Genomic DNA, 19,666 nt, shown 5'->3' with positions numbered 1-19,666 from the left:
GGTAGAGGGAGCTAGGAGAGTCCAAATGAGGTGCGGTTTTCGGCCACGTGATCGTGATCGAACGCTCTAGATGATGGAGAGGGTTTAGGTGGGTTTTGGGCCAAATTGAGAGAGTGTTGGGCTGCAACACACACGAGGCCTTTTCGGTTCCTCGGTTAACCGTTGGAGCATCAAACGAAGTCCAAATGGTACGAAACTTGACAGGCGGTCTACCGGTAGTAAACCAAGGCCGCTTGGCAAGTCTCGGTCCAATCCGGAAATGTTTAACCCCCACACATGAAAAGAAGGTAGAAATGACCACCGGAGAGAACGGAGCGCCGGAATGCAAAACGGACAATGGGGAAAAATGCTCGGATGCATGAGACGAACATGTATGCAAATGAAATGCACATGATGACGTGATATGCAATGCAAGACACGCAAGCAATGACAAGGCAACAACAGCGAATAACTGGACAACACCTGGCACATCGTTCTCGGGGCGTTACAACACTCCACCACTACGAGAGGATCTCGTCCCGAGATCTAGAATGGCACCGGAGGGACAAACGGAAGAGAAAGAGAAGAGGTAAAACTAAATTGCTTCTTTGGCAAATGAGTGAAACCAAGGAACCTTGAAGAGGTTAATCCATATCGAGAAAAGAATACAACGGAGATGAATGAAGTTGAAAGCACTCCGGTAAGGAAGAGGAAAACAAGGAAGAGCAAATTCAGACAGCACTCCGGTTGGAAAGAGATGAAAGACTTGATAAAATGAAAGAGCATGAGCAAAGGGGCACAACACTCCGGTTAAAAGGATAAGCATGACAAGGACAAGAAGAAGGTTCGAAGAGAGCAGCAACACAATGCCTCCGGGAGAAAGAAATAGAAGATAGATGATTAAAATAAAAGAATGGAGAAGAAAATGCCAACTTCTGCCACAAAAGAGTTTGAGAAGGCATCCTTAGGAGAAGGGTCGAATGGAGTTGTTGGAACACCAGCAACGAAAAAGGATAAACTTGCTATGGTCTTATGGAATACATCTCAAATTATGAGGTGACAACCTGCCACTAACAAAATCAAAGATTGGGTTGATATCAACAAGGAGACGAGAAACCTATTCACCGGGAGGATAGATGAAGAACTTGGGTCATTTATGAGCACCAAGGATAGCAACAATCCTCAGGGAAGGCTTTAGGTGAAATGTAACCCAAGATAACTCCAATGACGAGATTGGTGGATTTAAAATACCTCATCTTGATAACTTGTGAAACACGAAGCACGAAGGGAAGTTATCAAGAATGACATAACAACACCTCAAAAGATGTGCGTGAAAGAATTGCACTCCGGATTGCAAGATGAAGAAAAGAATCTTGATGAACGCTTCGAGAAGGGAATAAATCCTTGATGAACCATCATGTATAGCCTCCATGAAGAAACTCCGGTAAGAAAAGAATAACAAGAAAAAAGGAATTGAAAACACAAGGTGAACCCTTGCAATGATTTAGATGGATCTCCGTGATAATTAGAGCTTGGAACTCCGGGAAAGAGAAGACAAGGCATCTCGAACTGAGAGTATGATATGATGAACCACTCCGGAAAAGGGATTAATCACTTGGATGGAACAAGAATAAGAATTATGTTATGCGTATCCTTCAACAATTTAATTGCTGACAAGCAACGGATTTGGCATACTACTTATCCTCGTAAAAAGATTAAGAGAGATATAGCGCAAACTTGAGAAGGTCTTCAAGGAACCACCGGTAGAATTTGAAAAGCATGAATGCATAGATATGATACATGAAGGGATATGATACACGAAGGAAGAAAACTCTTGAACGAACCACCATAAGAATTGAAAAAGAACGAATAAAACATAAAGAAACACTGGGAAGAAATATAAAATGAACGAAGATGCTTGAGAGGATTTAGATACATGAGAATGAAGAGATCACGAGCCGATTAAAGATCACTTGAACGAATCACCGGTAAAATTTGGAGAATGATAGCTGAAAGCTGAGAATGAATAATCCTGAAATGATGGACTTCGGAAAATCAAACTGAAAAGACTCCTGAATTACTCCGGATGGGTGAAAATCTCACAAACGAAAACAATTATGAGAGGATGGCAGAGAATGGGGCAATATTTAAAAGAAACTCTTCTTCGGTCTCCAACTGCAGAGAATGACGATGAGGAACACCACCATGAATTGTTGAGGCACTTCGAATGAAAATTATAAAGGTTGAACAAACGATGAAATAATTTGACAGATCTTGGAGAAATACATTTGACTGATGTCAATTCATTCTTACGTCAAACTGTGAAATGAATTTGAGACTAACTCCGGGAGAATAAGAAGAGTCAGGTAAGATCCTGGGAAAAGACCTGTGGGTTAGGGCCCACTCAAAAGAAACACCGTTGAACGATTTAAAAGAGAGAATGCACCAGTTGAATTTAAATGGCTTGAATGAGATAACAACCTCGAAAGATCTTGAATGAATGCAGAGTGGAAACACGAATCTTCGAGATATCTTTAGCACTCCGGAACAAATGAATAACGAAAGGTTAATGATTGAGAGGTGCACCGGCAAGAGAAGACATTTGAAATAAGGAAAAGAATATGATCAAACACCAAAAGCTTGATTTGAATCCACCGGAGAAGAGAACGAGTGAAGAGTGACGAACTTGAAGCTCCGTTAGAATCTTCTTGAGAATCACCGGATAAAGATATTGATTGAAAAGAATGGAGAGACTTCACATCAGTAAAATGGATACTTGATTAAGAAATTCGAGTCCTCAAAGAAGAAGGGTGGGAGGGCGGGAAAATAAAGGCAGCTTGGGACGAATGAAATGAGCACCGTTGAGAAGAACTGATACTTGATCTTGCGGTTGTTGAAATGATCGTATCCACTTGAAGAGAAACACGCCGGTGAAAAGAAATTGAAATGACAAACTCGATGATCGAGAAGGATTAGTATTCACATAGGAATATGAGAACACCATTTGGGAAAGGTATGGAATCAACACTTGACATTGAAGCAACTCGAATACCACAACTCAAAACAAAACAAAGGATTGGCTTGCAGAATAAGCCAGAACAAACATATGATAGAGATTTCGTCCGAAGTTTTCGTGGTGGGGCCTACACAGGCTCGATCGTACAGCACCATCATGTACAAGGCAGTGCACATGACATACGAAGCGTCCCCGAGTCGGCATAGCCAAGGACTCTTTAAGACACAACGAGACCACTGTAAAACCAACCATGAATAGGCGGACCACTAGACGTCGAACCCCAATTTCATATCATACATCTGTCGAAAAGATATCCTAAGAGCTACTTGAATTCCCACCTATGAAACTCCCGAACCTTTCCAGTTATGCAATCAGGTGTTGGGGATACAGGGGAAGCATAATATCTCACCCAAAACTAGCAAATCCTACATCCAGCTGTATCCATCCTTCAACACATAACCAAGAAACCTTCGGAAATCATCTACCTCAACCTTCGAAAAGCATCCGTTATACGAGTTATGGCAATACTCCCGAACTCCCGCCCCAGTACTGGGTAGCGTCGAGGTTATCTCACCAACGAACTGCATAAAAGAGATTTTTGATGTCGGCGTACTAAACTCAGGTATTCCAGAACTGCAATGATAAAATTGTGATGACAACACCTCAGAGCTCAACTCCCCGGGACACTTCCACAAAACCCCTGACAGGAGGCACCAAGACAATGTTCTCGTCATAAAACCATCGGAACGATTCCAAGATACCCGCGTGATCCTAAAAAAATTTAGTGAAATTTGAGAAGAGAAGAGTCAAAACTCTACGTCAGGATGCCTCACCAGAGCGATGACGGGACTAAGGAGTAAAAATAATTCCTAAACTCTCCGATATATAATTCCTAAATGACTCAAAACATTTTTCTAGACACAACTCGGCCGCTAAAAACGATCAAGCAATGGAGCTCCTAAGGTCGGGGAAGGCTCTGATACCAACTTGTAACGCCCTCGATGCGGCTATATCTCCCACGTGTCGAAGCACGACTTAGAGGCATAACCGCATTGAAAGCAATGTCGCAAGTGAGGTAATCTTCGCAAACAACCCATGTAATACAATAGGGGAAAAGATACATAGTTGGCTTACAATCGCCACTTCACACAATTACATGAATAAAGCATTACATCAACCAAAAACAATCAAGGTCCAACTACGGAACCAAAATAAAAGAAGAACCCCAAAAGCGACAAGGTCCCCGATCGACCCCAACTGGGCTCCACTACTGATCAACTAGAACGAAACAACACAAAGGACAAGATCTTCATCGAGCTCCTCCTGAGCTTGGTTGCGTCATCTGCACGGTCTCATCAGCACCTGCAAGCTGGTTTTGGAAGTATCTGTGAGTCACGGGGACTCAGCAATCTCGCACCCTCGCGATCAAGACTATTTAAGCTTATGGGTAAGGTAAAGGTATGAGGTGGAGCTGCAGCAAGCGACTAGCATATATGGTGGCTAACATACGCAAATGAGAGCGAGAAGAGAAGGCAAAGCACGGTCGATAAAAGTATGATCAAGAAGTGATCCTAAAACAACCTACGTCAAGCATAACTCCAACACCGTGTTCACTTCCTGGACTCCGCTGGAAAGAGACCATCACGGTTACACACGCAGTTGATGTATTTTAATTAAGGTCAACTTCAGGTTTTCTACAACCGGACATTAACAAATTCCCATCTGCCCATAACCGCGGGCACGGCTTTCGAAAGTTCAAATCCCTGCAGGGGTGTCCCAACTTAGCCCATGACAAGCTCTCACGGTCAACAAAGGAATAGACCTCCTCCCGAGACATTCCGATCAGACTCGGTATCCTAGTTCTACAAGACATCCTCGACAATGGTAAAACAAGTCCAGCAAGACCACCCGATGCGCCGACATCCCGATAGGAGCTGCACATATCTCGTTCTCAGGGCAACACCGGATAAGCAATCCGTACAACTAAAACCAGCCCTCGAGTTTCCCCGAGGAGGCGCTGCAAGGGGCTCTAGTTTGGACCAACGCTTAGACAAGCACTGGACCGGGGGGGTTAAAATAAAGATGACCCTCGGGATGCGCGACTCCCAAGGGAAAAAAGGGTAGGTGGCAAATGGTAAAACCAAGGTTGGGCCTTGCTGGAGGAGTTTTATTCAAAGCGAACTGTCAAGGGGTTCCCATTATAACCCAACCGCGTAAGGAACGCAAAAATCCGGGAACATAACACCGATATGATGGAAACTAGGGCGGCAAGAGTGGAACAAAACACCAGGCATAAGGCCGAGCCTTCCACCCTTTACCAAGTATATAGATGCATTAATTAAATAAGATATATAGTGATATCCCAACAAGTAAACATGTTCCAATAAGGAACAACATCTCCATGTTCCAACAAGGAACAAACTTCAATCTTCACCTGCAACTAACAACGCTATAAGAGGGGCTGAGCAAAGCGGTAACATAGCCAAACAACGGTTTGCTAGGACAAGGTGGGTTAGAGGCTTGGTTCAACAATATGGGAGGCATGATAAGCAAGTGGTAGGTATCGCAGCATAGGCATAACAAAAGAGCGAGCAACTAAGCAAGCAAAGATAGAAGTGATTTCGAGGGTATGATCATCTTGCCTGAAATCCCGCAAAGAAGAAGAACGAGTCCATGAAGAAGACAAACGGACGTAGACGAACGGGTCCTCACAAACGCGACGTTACCGGAACCAACCCGAAGAAGCAAACACCGGAAAGAAGCACACAACATAGTAAACAACCAACACATGAACATGGTATGATATGCGGGATGCGGTATGCGATGCATATGCATGATTGGACAAGGAATGCATGAACCTGGCCTCAACTTGGAAAACCAAGTGTGCCACTGGAAATATGAGATGAAATCGCTTGAAAACGATATAAAGAACGCCGGAATCGGAGCTACGGTTTGGAAATGGCAAGCAATGCAAATATGGCACCGGTCTGCGATATACAACAAGTAGTCATCTAAATGCAACAAGTTAAACATGCTACAGCACTCAAACATGGCAACAAAATACATGGCAGGGATCCATTCATAATGCTTAACAAAAGATGAACACTGAGCTATGGCCAATTCATCCATTAACTGGTTCAAACAAGCATGGCAAAAATGCATTTGGTAAACAGATTTCAGACTTAGTGAAATTAACACTTGTCTGGAATTTCAGATCAGATAGCACTCTTTGGAGCATGAAAACTATATGCTACAGGACCTGATAATGGCAAAGTCAATCATGGCATGGAGCTACTCAAAGAGCTTAACAAAAGTCCCTTAGTGACCTTGAGCCAAAAGGGATCATAAAATACAATTGCAAGCATGTGAACATGGCAAAAACATAATCAGTTCTCAGACTTAGTGAAAACTGGAGCATGCTGAAAACAGATATCAAGTAGGCATGTTAACGAGCTCGATGCACTCACTACAGAGCAAGGCATGACAATCTAAGCATACACCCATCAATAATACACATTATACAAGCTATAAATGGCAAGAACAATAACATGGCATGCACGGATCAACTAAAACATCCTCGGCAAAATTGCTAACAAGTAGACAATCTGCCCAGATTCACGAAATAGCAAAAGTAGAGCTCGATTGACTCAAGCTAGGGTGCTCCATAATTGCAAACAAGGACATGGATGGATAGATCACTACAAGATTAACAAAACATCCTTACTGATCATCCTCAAAAGAGGCACGGATCACTAGGAAACAACATGAACATATGGCCATATGAGATAAACAGCTCAAGGACTTCGTGGAAATGCTAAGTCCCTGAAATCAGCATTACCAAATGCCTCACTTTGCAAGCTTGTGCTAGTCACCACACACATCACAAAAATACATGGGTTGCACCTCTGGAAAGATGGCAAAAACCCTTAACAAAACATATGTAGAGCTCAGGGGCATATCATGCACACAATAATCATGGCAAAAATGACAAATATCTAAATGGAGCAGCAGATCTGACAATTAACTCAAATAGCACTCTTCTAACAGCATTTCGGGCATCAAGATGAACTCAAATGAAAATGATGCAATGAGATGAAATGATGTACTCTCTGACACGAACATTTTGATATGCTATATGCATGAATCGAAGCAACGGTGATGCAGTTACGACATGATGAAGAGAGGCACATGAACCTGGAATCTCAGGACTTAGCAGAAATTTAGTGAGCGTCAAATAGTAAAAATTGCACGGGACAGAGGATAGCTGGGCTGCTCACCACTGGGCTCGGCCCACGGGAAGAGGAGAAGGCAGGCCGGCGGGAGCGGCTGCGCTGGGCCGGACTCGGGGCGCGGCCCACACGATGGCGCGGTCAACGGAGGAGGGCAGATCGGGGCTCTCCCGATCCCGATCGGGACGCCGGCGGCGAGGTCGACTGGCGCGACGCCGGTGATCGACGGCAGGAACGGATCCGACCGCTGGGCATCGGATCCGGGTGCGGTGGAGGTCAGCAGGTGACCGGCAATGCGGAGAAGGGCCGGCAGGGGACGCGCGGTGGCCGGAGGGCAGCACAAGGCGGCGGAGACGGCGGAGTAGTTTGCCGGCGGCGAACTTGGACGGTGGGCGAGCAAGGCGGGGCGGAGGCGATGCGCGCGGCGGCGGCGGCGCAGGCGTGAGGAGGCGACGCGGCGAGGTCGGTGGCGAGGCGCGGTGCAGGATCCGGGACGACGATGTGGTGGCGGGACGCTCCGGCGACCCAGCCGGCGAAGTCCGGTGAGCGGGCGCGGTCAACGGTGCGCACAGGCGGTGGCGGGCGGATCCGGGCTCGTGCGGGCCCACGATGGGCTCCGCGGGTCGCGGCGGTGGTGGGAAGTGGCGGCGACAGGTGGCGCGATGTGAGTGGGCGAGGGCGGTGGAGGCGATGACGTGGCGGCTTGTGATTGGTTCGAACGACGTGGCGGCGGGAGTGGACGTGTCCGGCGACTTGATGGACATGTCCGGCGGCGCGAGAGGAGCGGGGCTAGGGTTTGGACTGCGAGATTTTTCGGAGGGAGCCACCTATTTATAGGTAGAGGGAGCTAGGAGAGTCCAAATGAGGTGCGGTTTTCGGCCACGCGATCGTGATCGAACGCTCTAGATGATGGAGGGGGTTTAGGTGGGTTTTGGGCCAAATTGAAAGGGTGTTGGGCTGCAACACACACGAGGCCTTTTCGGTTCCTTGGTTAACCGTTGGAGCATCAAACGAAGTCCAAATGGTACGAAACTTGACAGGCGGTCTACCGGTAGTAAACCAAGGCCGCTTGGCAAGTCTCGGTCCAATCCGGAAATGTTTAACCCCCACACATGAAAAGAAGGTAGAAATGACCACCGGAGGAGAACGGAGCGTCGGAATGCAAAACGGACAACGGGGAAAAATGCTCGGATGCATGAGACGAACATGTATGCAAATGAAATGCACATGATGACATGATATGCAATGCAAGACACGCAAGCAATGACAAGGCAACAACAGCGAATAACTGGACGACACCTGGCACATCGTTCTCGGGGCGTTACAAATGGCTTCAAAGCAGACAACACATTCTTCAATAGCTCCAGGAAACCCTACTCCAAGGAAAGAATATCATCTGATCGGTTCTGGAGTTATCCGCAGCGAAGCTATTACTCATGCGTTCTTTACAACCAAGGTCGCATCTTCCCACACAAGAGCCTTGACATTGAAGCAATAGCTGGTCTGCCCTGTCTGGAAGAAGCTCTGGGTTGCTTCAAAGAGGTTGGACTGCTGCCGTTCGTCACTGACCAAGAGCATTGGAATGAAGAGTTGCTGCTCCAATTCTATGCCACACTTCACATCCGCGGGTATAGCAGAGATCCGAAGACTTGGGTTCTGGAGTGGATGACAGGAAACGTTCATCACGAAGCCAAAGCCTTTGACATCATTGAGCTCACTGGTTTGCCCACTCCTGGCAATCTCTACGAGCATGGCTGTCAGCTTCATAGTGAAGCTATTGAGAGCATCTTTCAGAAGACTGAACCTAATATGAGTCAGATGCTCAGTATGATGAAGCCATTGCCCCAAGATGCCGCTTATCTCACGGAGTTCTTCGTTGAAGACCTTGAGTATCTGCCAAGAACCATTTATCACATCATAAGGCGAACTCTCTGGCCAATCAAAGGACATTCTCCCCATGCCAAGCTGGAAGGTGCAATGAAGACTTTGGTCTTCTACATTCTTCATGGAAAATGCTTCAATACACAGGATTTCTTCATTCGCCAACTTGCTGCATCTGGCTCTGGTCTGTTTGGTTTGAAGTTCTACGCCCCTTGGGTGATGCGGCTGATCAAACTTCACTCCGCTATCTCATATCAGCCCTCGGCCCGCAACCATTGGATCTTTTTGCCTGATGTGGATATGTCTATTGAAGCCATCTATCCTGAGCCTGCCAAGGAACCTCTCAGTCTTCAGAATGCAGAGCATCAAAATTTCACTCAGAACGTTGAAGGCGTTGAAGCCATAACTCGTGTGTATCCTTTGGCTGGCACTACACGTGCACCACATCCTGCTCTCACTGAAGCCACTGACAGTACAACTGCTCCACGACCCAAGAAGCTCACTCATGTTCTCAACGACCGAGAGCTTCTTGTGGCTCTTCATCAGAAACAGGATAGGCATCATGACTGGCTGAAGCGTCAGATGCAAAGCCTCCTGGTGGATGTTAATCGCATTCGCAATCTCGCCACCAAGAATGCTTTTGTTGCCCATGAAACCTCTCGCCGCACATGAAAAGGGCAAACACTGATGTGTTCTGAAGATGATCTTCAAGAGGATGGCTTCACTGAGCGATTCAAGTTTGACTTCACACCTCCTCGAAGGGCAGTGCTGCGACGAACTCCATCCCTTGAAGACTCTGAGTTCTCTTCCTCTGTTGCAACTGTGAATGCCAGGGTAATCGAGGATGAAGACGATGCTACTTCACCGCCACCTCCTTCAGCACGCTTCGACTCTGCTCCAAGCTCTTCCGCACCGCCAAACACAACCAACGACCCTGCTGCTTCACCTACTCCTCATGGGAACGAGTAGATGCTCTATGTCTTCAAACCTTTTTGGTCCTTACTGACAAAAGGGGGAGAAGCATATGAGGTTGATAGTCTTCAAGCGGGTCCATATGGGCGGGTGCTTTATATTTTGCTTCGTGCTTACAACTCTCGTTTTGCTACATTTGGTTCTTTGAGTTGTAACACTTAAACTCGATGGTCGTCTGCTACTTATTTGCCACCTTGTGTTGCGATGATAAATTCCGCATGTGCGACGATAAATTCCGCACTTAGATCATTCTGCAGACGTCCATTTTCCATTATGCATGTCATTATCTTCATATACTTTCACATGCATAGTGGATTGTCATCATAAGTTGAAGTGGATCTCCACCAGTACAACCTGCCATGTGCATTTGCATTCCAAAAGCAAATTACTTATATGCACATCTTCAGGGGGAGCCCTTGCAACTTATGAAGACAATTCCTTGTCCTTTACAATTTCACAGATTATATTCCCCGTTGAAAACTTCAACTAGTTTGTCATCAATCACCAAAAAGGGGGAGATTGTAAGTGCATCTAGTGCCACCCCTAGTTGGTTTTGGAGTATTAACGACAAACCTAGTTGAGGGACTAATGTGTTTGTGAGAATTGCAGGATAACACAGGTAGAAGTCCCTCATTGATTCGGTTTTCCTACCAGAGATGACCCCTAAAAATGTATGAAGACATTGAAGTCAAAGGTGGTATATGAAGATATTCACATTGAAGACTATGACAAGAGAAGACACCACATGAAGCCTATGGAGCTCGAAGACTTAGATCTTTCGTAGTTCTCTTTCTTCTGTGTTGAGTCATAGGAACCACCGTACTGTTAAGTGGGGTCCAAGAGAACCATTCAGAATGACTGAAGTGATGCTTAGACAAAACCTATGTCTTCGAGTGAACACTTCGAGAGCGTATCTTGTCCAGAGTCGGGCAAGTCAGCTTTGCTTGAAGCCCAAGTAAAGTTGCCGTGTGAGTTTGAAATCTGACCGTTGGAACACGTGTCAGTTCCTTAGTGACCCAGGGTCATTTCGGACAAATCAGGTCGGGTTGCCATGTGGCTATAAATAGCCCACCCCCTACAACCATAAACGGTTGGCTGCTCAGATTCAGAGTACGGCTTTTGTCGTTTGAGAGCAACCCACCTTGAAGCCTTTGAGAGAGAATTCCTTGCGAGGATAAAGCCCTAACCACCCAGAGCCAAAGAGAATTAGGCATCACTTAAGTCTTCTTGTCTGTGTGATCTGAAGACTTATTACACTTGAGGACTGTGCATCCTCCAGCCGGTTAGACGTCGCGTTCTGAGCATCCAAGAGACATTGTGGATTGCCGGTGAACGAAGTCTGTGAAGGTTTGGGAGTCTACCTTAAAGACTTACCAGAGTGATTGGGCGAGGTCTGTGTGACCTTAGCTCAAGGGGAATACGGTGAGGACTGGGTGTCCTGAGCTGCGTGTTCAGGACTGGGTGTCCGGGACTGTGTGTCCTAAGGTTTAAATACCTAGCCGCCCTAACCAGACGTACAGTTGTCACAGCAAATGGAACTGGTCCAACAAATCATTGTCTTCAGCGAGTCACTGGTTTTATCTTCCCTTCCCTTTACTTACGGTTACTCCTTGTGAAGTCATTGTATGTTCGCACTATCTTTTGTCTTCACTGAGTGACTGCGTGTTCTATGTGGCTTCACAATATCTTCCTACCTGATCCTTACTACATTGCTGCTATTAGTCATTGTGCTTTCACTCTATTGAATACTTGACTATGGCTTGCCTAGTGTAGTCTACCTTCCGCTGTAGGGTAATAGGTTTATTTCTATCGTTTGTCTTCATAACTGCCACGTTTTGAAGACTTTCATAAAAATCGCCTATTCACCCCCCCCCCCTCTAGTCAATATAACGCACTTTCAGGAATCCACTGAGAATTTTCCATTCCCATGAAGGTTCCATCAAAATACATCAGACCCATGTGACGGGTGCACCGTGGACAACCGCTGGAGCAGGATGTTCCACGATTGGAGTCTAGGTCCAATTAAATCTCTTCTGAACGTCACATTTGGCGGAAATGATTCCATTACCGTGGCGATAGTATCACCCTTGTGGCGCACAATGTTGTATAGAGCCGGATATCATTCCCGGAGTGTGGCATTCCCTAGCCATCTATCCTCCCAGAATCTAATTTCTGAGCCGTCCTTAATTGAGAAGGATCCATAGCAGAAGAAATATTTCTTCGTAGCCATTAGACCCGCCCAAAAGTAGGAATCCCCAGGCTTCCAGTATACTTGGGAGACCGCCTTGGAGCCCACATATTTCCTCCTTAGGAGGGTTTGCCATACACCTTCTTCCGTCAGAAATTTAAACAACCATTTGCCGAGGAGGGCCCTATTCTTAACCTCAAGGTCATGAATACCCAACCCGCCTTGGTCTTTGGGACGGCAAACCATACTCCATTTGGCCAGTCAATATTTCTTTCTCTCGCTATCTCCTTGCCAAAAGAATCTTGATCGAAAATAATCCAATCTATGTAAAACTCCTTTAGGCAACTGAAAGAAGGAAATCATATATAGTACCATATTACTAAGTACTGAATTTATGAGGACCAATCTTCCACCTAGAGACAACAGTTTACCTTTCCAACTACTAAGTATTTTCTGAAGTCTCTCCTCGACGTGTCTCCATTCAGCATTTGTGAGTCTCTGATAATGTATCGGTATCCCCAAATATGTGATCGGAAACTGGCCCAACCCGCATCCAAACAGTTCAACATACAGGTGGGCCTCGTCTTGAGCCTCACCAAAGCAAAACAATTCACTTTTATGAAAATTGATCTTAAGACCTGAGAGTTGCGCGAATGCTGATAGAATTAGTTTCAGATTTCTTGCTTTCTTGAGGTCATGATCCATGAAGAGAATTGTATCATCGGCATATTGAAGTATATAGAGACCACCATCAACTAGATGATTTACTACCCCTTCAATTTGGCCATCAACCTTGGCACGCTCAATCATGATCACAAGCATATCCGCCACTATATTGAATAGCATGGGCGATATCGAGTCACCTTGTCGCAAACCCTTCTTCGTTTGGAAATAGTGTCCAATGTCATCATTGACCTTAATGGCAACACTACCTCCAGAAACGAAACTATGGATCATAGCACGCCACTCTGCAGAAAATCCTTTCATTCTGAGAGTCTGTTGAAGAAAGGGCCACTTGACATTGTCATAAGCCTTTTCAAAGTCTATTTTGAGAACCACCCCATTCAACTTTTTCGGTTTAATTCATGGATTGTTTCATGAAGGATAACAACACCATCAAGGATGTGTCTGCCTTGCATAAAAGATGTCTATGAAGGACGAACCACATGTTCAGCAACTGAATTTAGCCTAATAGTCGCAACCTTCGTGAATATTTTAAAACTAACATTAAGAAGGCAAGTAGGTCTATATTGTTGTATCCTTTCAGCCTCATTAACCTTAGGTAATAAAATAATCTCACCGAAGTTTAAGCGAAACAATTCTAGTTGGCCAGCATGTAAGTCGCTAAACAAAAGTAGGAGATCCGGTTTGATGACTTCCCAAAAGTGCTGATAGAACTCGGCGGGAAAACCATCCGGACCCGGGGCTTTGTTGTGCTCCATTAGGAAAACCGCCTTTCTAACTTCCTCCACAGAGTATGGGGCTGTTAGAAGGTTGTTTTCCTCATTAGAAACCTGGCGGATGTCATTTGTTCGGGACTCATCCATCGAGAAGTTTCCTTCCTCCGGGGCTCCGAACAAATTTTTATAATAATTAGTGATATAAGATTTAAGTTGCTCATGCCCCTCAATTGTGCCCTCATCCTGTTGTAGGGAATGAATAATTTTCTTCCGGTGTCTGCCATTGGCGACTCCATGGAAATATCTAGTATTTGTGTCACCTTTCAGGATAAACTGAGAGTTAGAATGTTGATACCAATCCAGTTCTTCTTCACGCAGCATGCTAGCTATCTGTGCATTTGAATGACTCTTGATCTCGATTTCATGCTCAGATAGGGGTCTAACCTCTGCCAAAGCTTCTAATCCATCAATGAGAGATGAAAGGCGAAGCTTCTCCTTTCTGAGGATACCCACCGTATGCCTAGCCCAACCACCAAGGAATTTACGTAATGCACGCATTTTGTTATTCCATTTGTGAATTGGGGTAGGCCCGGCCACCGGTTTCTCCCACACCTTCTTGACCATGTCATGGAAGCCATCCTGAAGCAACCACCCAAGTTCAAACTTGAACTTGCGTCTATATTGTGGTCTTGGCAAACCCGTAGTTAGGAGAATGGGTGCGTGGTCTGATATAGCCTCGATACGAGGTAGAGCACGAACAGACACCATAGGAAATTCAGATTCCCACTCAGTATCCATTAAAACGCGATCTAGTTTCTCATATGTCGGTTCCGGAAGACTGTTCTCCCAAGTGAACTGTCTTCCAATCATGGAAACCTCTCGCAGATCTAGACTGTCGATGACAGCGTTGAAAAGGAAAGGCCAATGATCATCAAACCTGCCACGGCTTTTCTCATTTGGAAATCAAAGCAAATTGAAATCACCACCAATAAGAATGGGATATGGATTATCTTTCGCCAGATTAACCAATTCACAGAGGAACTCGGCCTTGAACTCATCCTGGGCTGCACCATACACGGCGACGAGAGTCCATGTGAAGTTGTCGGCCTTGTTGCGAATATGGAGTTTAATATGAAACTCACCATCCGAACTAGCCAAAACATCCATAGTCCCTGTGTTTACGCCAAGTAAAATGCCCCCAGAACGGCCTCTAGGCGGTCGTGAAATCCAAGTGAAGTCTATCCCGCCAGAAAGACGGTTAAGCAGACTTACTGAGAAATCACGTCTCCCCGTTTCAGAGATAGCCAAAAAGTGTAAATTGTATTCCCTATTACATTCCGCAATGAATAGATGTTTAGCCAAGTCACCAAGACCTCTGCTATTAAAGAACATGCCATTCATGAGGAAACAATAGGAGATTTAGAAAACTTAGCCCTCTTTGAGGTTTTGCGGCCTTTTTTGGAATGGGAGGCCTTTGATTTATGTCCGGAAGCTGTAAGCTCAATCAATAAACTAAGTCCGGGTTCATTTAGGCCCACAGCCAAAACCTGTCCAACTAAATGAGAGAGTAGCTGACCATATGATGTGGCATGCAGCTCCTCCTCATCTAGATGTGAGACAAAAGACTTGCTAGAAACTCATGGAGTAACCTTTAAATGGTCATATTCCACATGTCTCAAAGCGTTTGCCGAAATAGAAATATCCTTCTCATTACTTCCTAAGCTAACACCAACATTATTCAACTTAGAAACAATGGTTGTAGCAGAAAAAGATAAAAAGGATTTGGGTGACGACATAGTACCTTGGCTGTCTAGATTCATAGCCTTGGCCAAGGAGTCCTCATCAGTATCCATCCTCCCGTCGTCGGCAACCTTATGCCGATTACTTCGGCGGGTAGGTGTCACACCCGATGAAGGAAGTCGCACAAGATTCGTTGCCGGAGGAGGGGATGAGGGTGGAGTAGCAATCCCCTCCCCGACACTCTCAGATGGAGTCATGCGTGAAGACGCCGCTGTTGGTGAAGAAGGAGCTGCGGACGCCGAGTGTGCCGCCGTGGATGCCAAGGGATCCGCCATGTCCGTGATCGCGGGCGCCGAGGGGTCTGAAATGTCCATGGTAATCGTCGACGAGGGATCCGTGGTCGCCGAGGAAACCATTACTTCAGTGGTAGCAGTCGCCGAGTTGTCCAAAATATCCGCGGTCGCGGAGTCTGCCAAGTCACCCGAAGGAGCAAGCTGACCCAACGTTAAATCGTCCATGCATGCATTACCATGCAGAACACCAACGTTGGTGTGTGCACCCGAGCATGTGAGCCTGCTTGCAAGCTCACCATTAGCAACGTGGGAGGTGGGAGAAACAACGCTCGCTAGCCCACGCTGTTGCACTTGAGTCATGTGAACATCTTTAGCATTAGCCGAACTAGATGACTGCAGGTTGGAGGAGAGAGCAGCATGCTCAGGGGTATCCATGTCATCATCCTGCTCCTTTCCAGTGCTATCATCATCCGCATCATCACCTTTTCGCCTCCAAATAAACGGGACAAATTCCGGGTCTGATATGAAGTCTGTCGGTTCCCTCCTGAACGTGAAAGCATATCCCTTAAGTTTAACGATCACATCCGTGGAAAAGAAATGTCCCACATCATCTTTCTCCTTCGACAAAATATGAGTGGTAGTCATGGCTACTAGGATACGGACTATCCCACGACGTCTCAAACTGATGAGATCAACGTCCAAGGTTTTGCCCATTAAAGTGCCAACTGCCCAGAGACCCCAAAAGTGACGAACTGTGTGAGGGACACCGTCGACATGAAGCCAAACCTGCTTGAGTTTCAACTTATGTGGGATGTCCTGAGATTTCCATGCAGAAATGGTGATCTGAGCATTAACTGAAGGCACATTCATTTGAATACCGTCAACTCTGTCCAAATCCTCAAAAGAGGGGAAGCTAACAAGGTAAGCATCCTCCCCATGCTGTATGGCCTCCCATTTCCACTGAGTCTGAACCGGACATCTCCTCGCAATCTGGCTCTCAATAATGCTAGCAGGCACCATCACACCGCTAACACGAACACAAGCGATAGGAGTCTGAGTCGGTGCCAAGTGCTCTTTCACAACACAGTCAGGTAACTGAGCAAAATACGTCTCTTCAGCTCCCACTCCCGAAACAAAAGCATGAGGCTTAGTGAGCTTAAGAACGGGACACTGCAGAGTTGGATGTGCAATTTTATCGCAAATGTAACAATAATGCTGAACCGGACAATCCTTAGCCGCATGCATTTCAACTGCACATTTCCAAGAACGAACCCTTTTTTTGGTTTTTCCTTTGGTCGTAGGAGGATCCCCGTGGACATTAGGCATAGGAGTCATCGTAGAGGGTGCAGTGATGCTAGTTTCTTGTCCCTGTCCATGCAGCTGTTGCAAAGGCAACTGTGACTGCTGGTGCATCTGCGTTTGCGGTCCAGACTGCTGTGACTGCATGTGATGTTGCGGTACATACTGGTTCGAAACCTGTTGATGAGTAGTCACGTATTGCTGTGAGTATTGAAAGCCCTGTTGCAACTTACCACCAAGGAGCTGCTGCTGAGATTGCCATTTCTTTTTCTTCTTGCGCTTCTGAGCAGCGCCCTGGTATCCCTTTGTGAAACCTGCTTGCTGTTGCTGAATTGGAGCACCACTAGCAGGTTGGAACTGAATGGAACAAGCCGCCCCTGCAACCGGAACCATGTACGTGGGAGTAAGTCCAGACTGCACTGCGTAATGCATCCCTTGACCTTGCATCTGCTCCTGCACCCCACCGTATGCATACGCGGGAGCCGGCCCTCGCTGAAGTTGAGGAGGAACCTGGAGCCTGCGTTGCCGATCCCAGCAGCAGGTTGACATGAAGACACGGGATCCAATCCCACGAAAGACCCGCGAACGAGCGTTGCCGGTGTCTGCCCACCCGCGGACAAGGGGGTCTGCGGCGGCGGGGGCGCGCCAGCCATCGCCTGCGGCAGGGACGCGGCGACCACCGCGTAGGAGCGGCCCGACCTGGCCCGGTTCGAGCCGGTGAGAGATGGTACCGGCGGTGGGATGGCACCGGGCGGCAAGCTGGCTGTTGCGGCTGAAGTCGATGGTGTGACGGCTGCAGGCGACAGCACAGACGAAGATGAATCTGCGATGACGTTCGAGGCCACCGGCTTAGGTTTGCTCGGCCACAGAGCCCGCATGCGATGACACAGCCAGGTCCACGAGTACTCCTGGCCCGAGGCATGCACCGCATGCAAGTCTGGCCCGCTCGGCGTAGATGACGCACATTGAACTTCCTGAGAAAGCGCATCCGTAACTGCCCTTGATCTCGCCTCCTCGTCCGCTGAGATCTCCGGCGCCGGCGATCCAAACCGGACAGGCACAGACACCATCTTGGCCGAGGCAATGAACTGCCCTAGCACACGCGGCGGAGTGATCCGGCGTGGTGGAAGAGGTCCCCTCCAACTGCCCATGCGAGGACCGAATACCAGTCGGCGACGAAGGCGCCTTCCGAACAGGTAATCCGATCGCCGTCGAGCCAACCGGTGATGGAGACTGCTCCCGGTCCGGCGAATCCTCCACCACAGAAATCTCTTGATCCCTGCAAGATGAAGGCTCCATGCCTGCGTTAGCCGTCGGTGTCGCCGGCAAAAAAAAGACAAAGATGTTCGTCTTTCCCAGAAGCGAGACGCCGGAGTTGGGAATCCGGCATCTACCCAGAACTGCGGAACAATCTCCGCCTCGGTCCTCTTTCTCCTTGTCCTACCCACCGGAGTCCACCCCGAATTCTCCTCCTCCTGATCCAGAACGTGGAGCGCCATCTGAACACCAACGGCCGGAGGACCGCTCTCTGAGCCCAGACATGAGTAGCGAGATCCACTCGAGGCCCCTGTCGCGGAGGTCTCCGCCGGCGACGGCGGCTGCGGCCTGAACGCCATTGTTAGGCGCCGGCCACGGCCACGGGTCGCCATCACGGGTCCCGTTTTGACGATCTCAGTCACACAATGTATTAAATACATGGATAAAACATTCATTAGCCAGAAAAAAAATATGGTATCAATAAATGGACATCTTTTCATAGATCAAACATGTCTCCACACAAATCACAAACTACGATTAATTTTAACACCTTCTTAGTAACAAAAAGAAGGGTTCAAATGTTATAGAAATACAATAGTCAACATGTATGGGAAAAGCACAATTTGTTTTTTGTATGAGAACACACATTAAGATCTGGAAGGAATATGATTCTCGTCGGCCCTCTTAATCACCATGTCTCTTAAGTACATATAGAAGCATGGTTTATCTTACCAAGAAAGGTGCTGGATGCAAACAAACGTCAGCAAGAAGTGTGCGTCTTTCTTAATCTGTCAGCAAAAATCATCTTAGAATAACAATATTTTATTCTTGATTCATATTTTCCCCTGCATTATCAGACAAAAGGAAAGAACAAATAAATGGTAAGACATATTTGATAGTAGCAAATGCGAACATACCAACGAATGACAAATCATTGTTTCTTGATCCTTTACGTAGAATTATATCTTGAATCATCGATTCAGTTTGTACAAGGCGAAAGGAAATCTACACAGCAGTACACAGCCCATAAGAATATATATCATATTCTTGTAATAGGCTAATAGCATGGAAAATCAAAGGAAAATATAACAAAACTATACATGTAAACCATCAAATAATTGTATTAGTTTGGTAGGGAGAAGGACCCAATATAAATATGTACGGAGAAAAAAATAACAATACCATGGATCACATTAGCAAGCAACTGTAGGGGCAATCAATGGACAATTGCGTGTGAATTTGATGGCGATGGATTGAAATAGAGGAAAACTCAGTGTCACACGTGCTCGGTCAGTAGCATAACATAGAGGCATGACTTTTGAGGCCAAATCAAGATACATGTGCGTGTCTTGATGAACATGGTATTCAAACAATTTAGCATTTCTAATCCCCACCTAATTAATGTCAACCAT

Source organism: Triticum urartu, chromosome 7 (assembly GCF_003073215.2).
Source record: "Triticum urartu cultivar G1812 chromosome 7, Tu2.1, whole genome shotgun sequence".
NCBI classification, from domain to species: domain Eukaryota; kingdom Viridiplantae; phylum Streptophyta; class Magnoliopsida; order Poales; family Poaceae; genus Triticum; species Triticum urartu.
Note: the sequence above shows the minus strand (reverse complement) of the source record.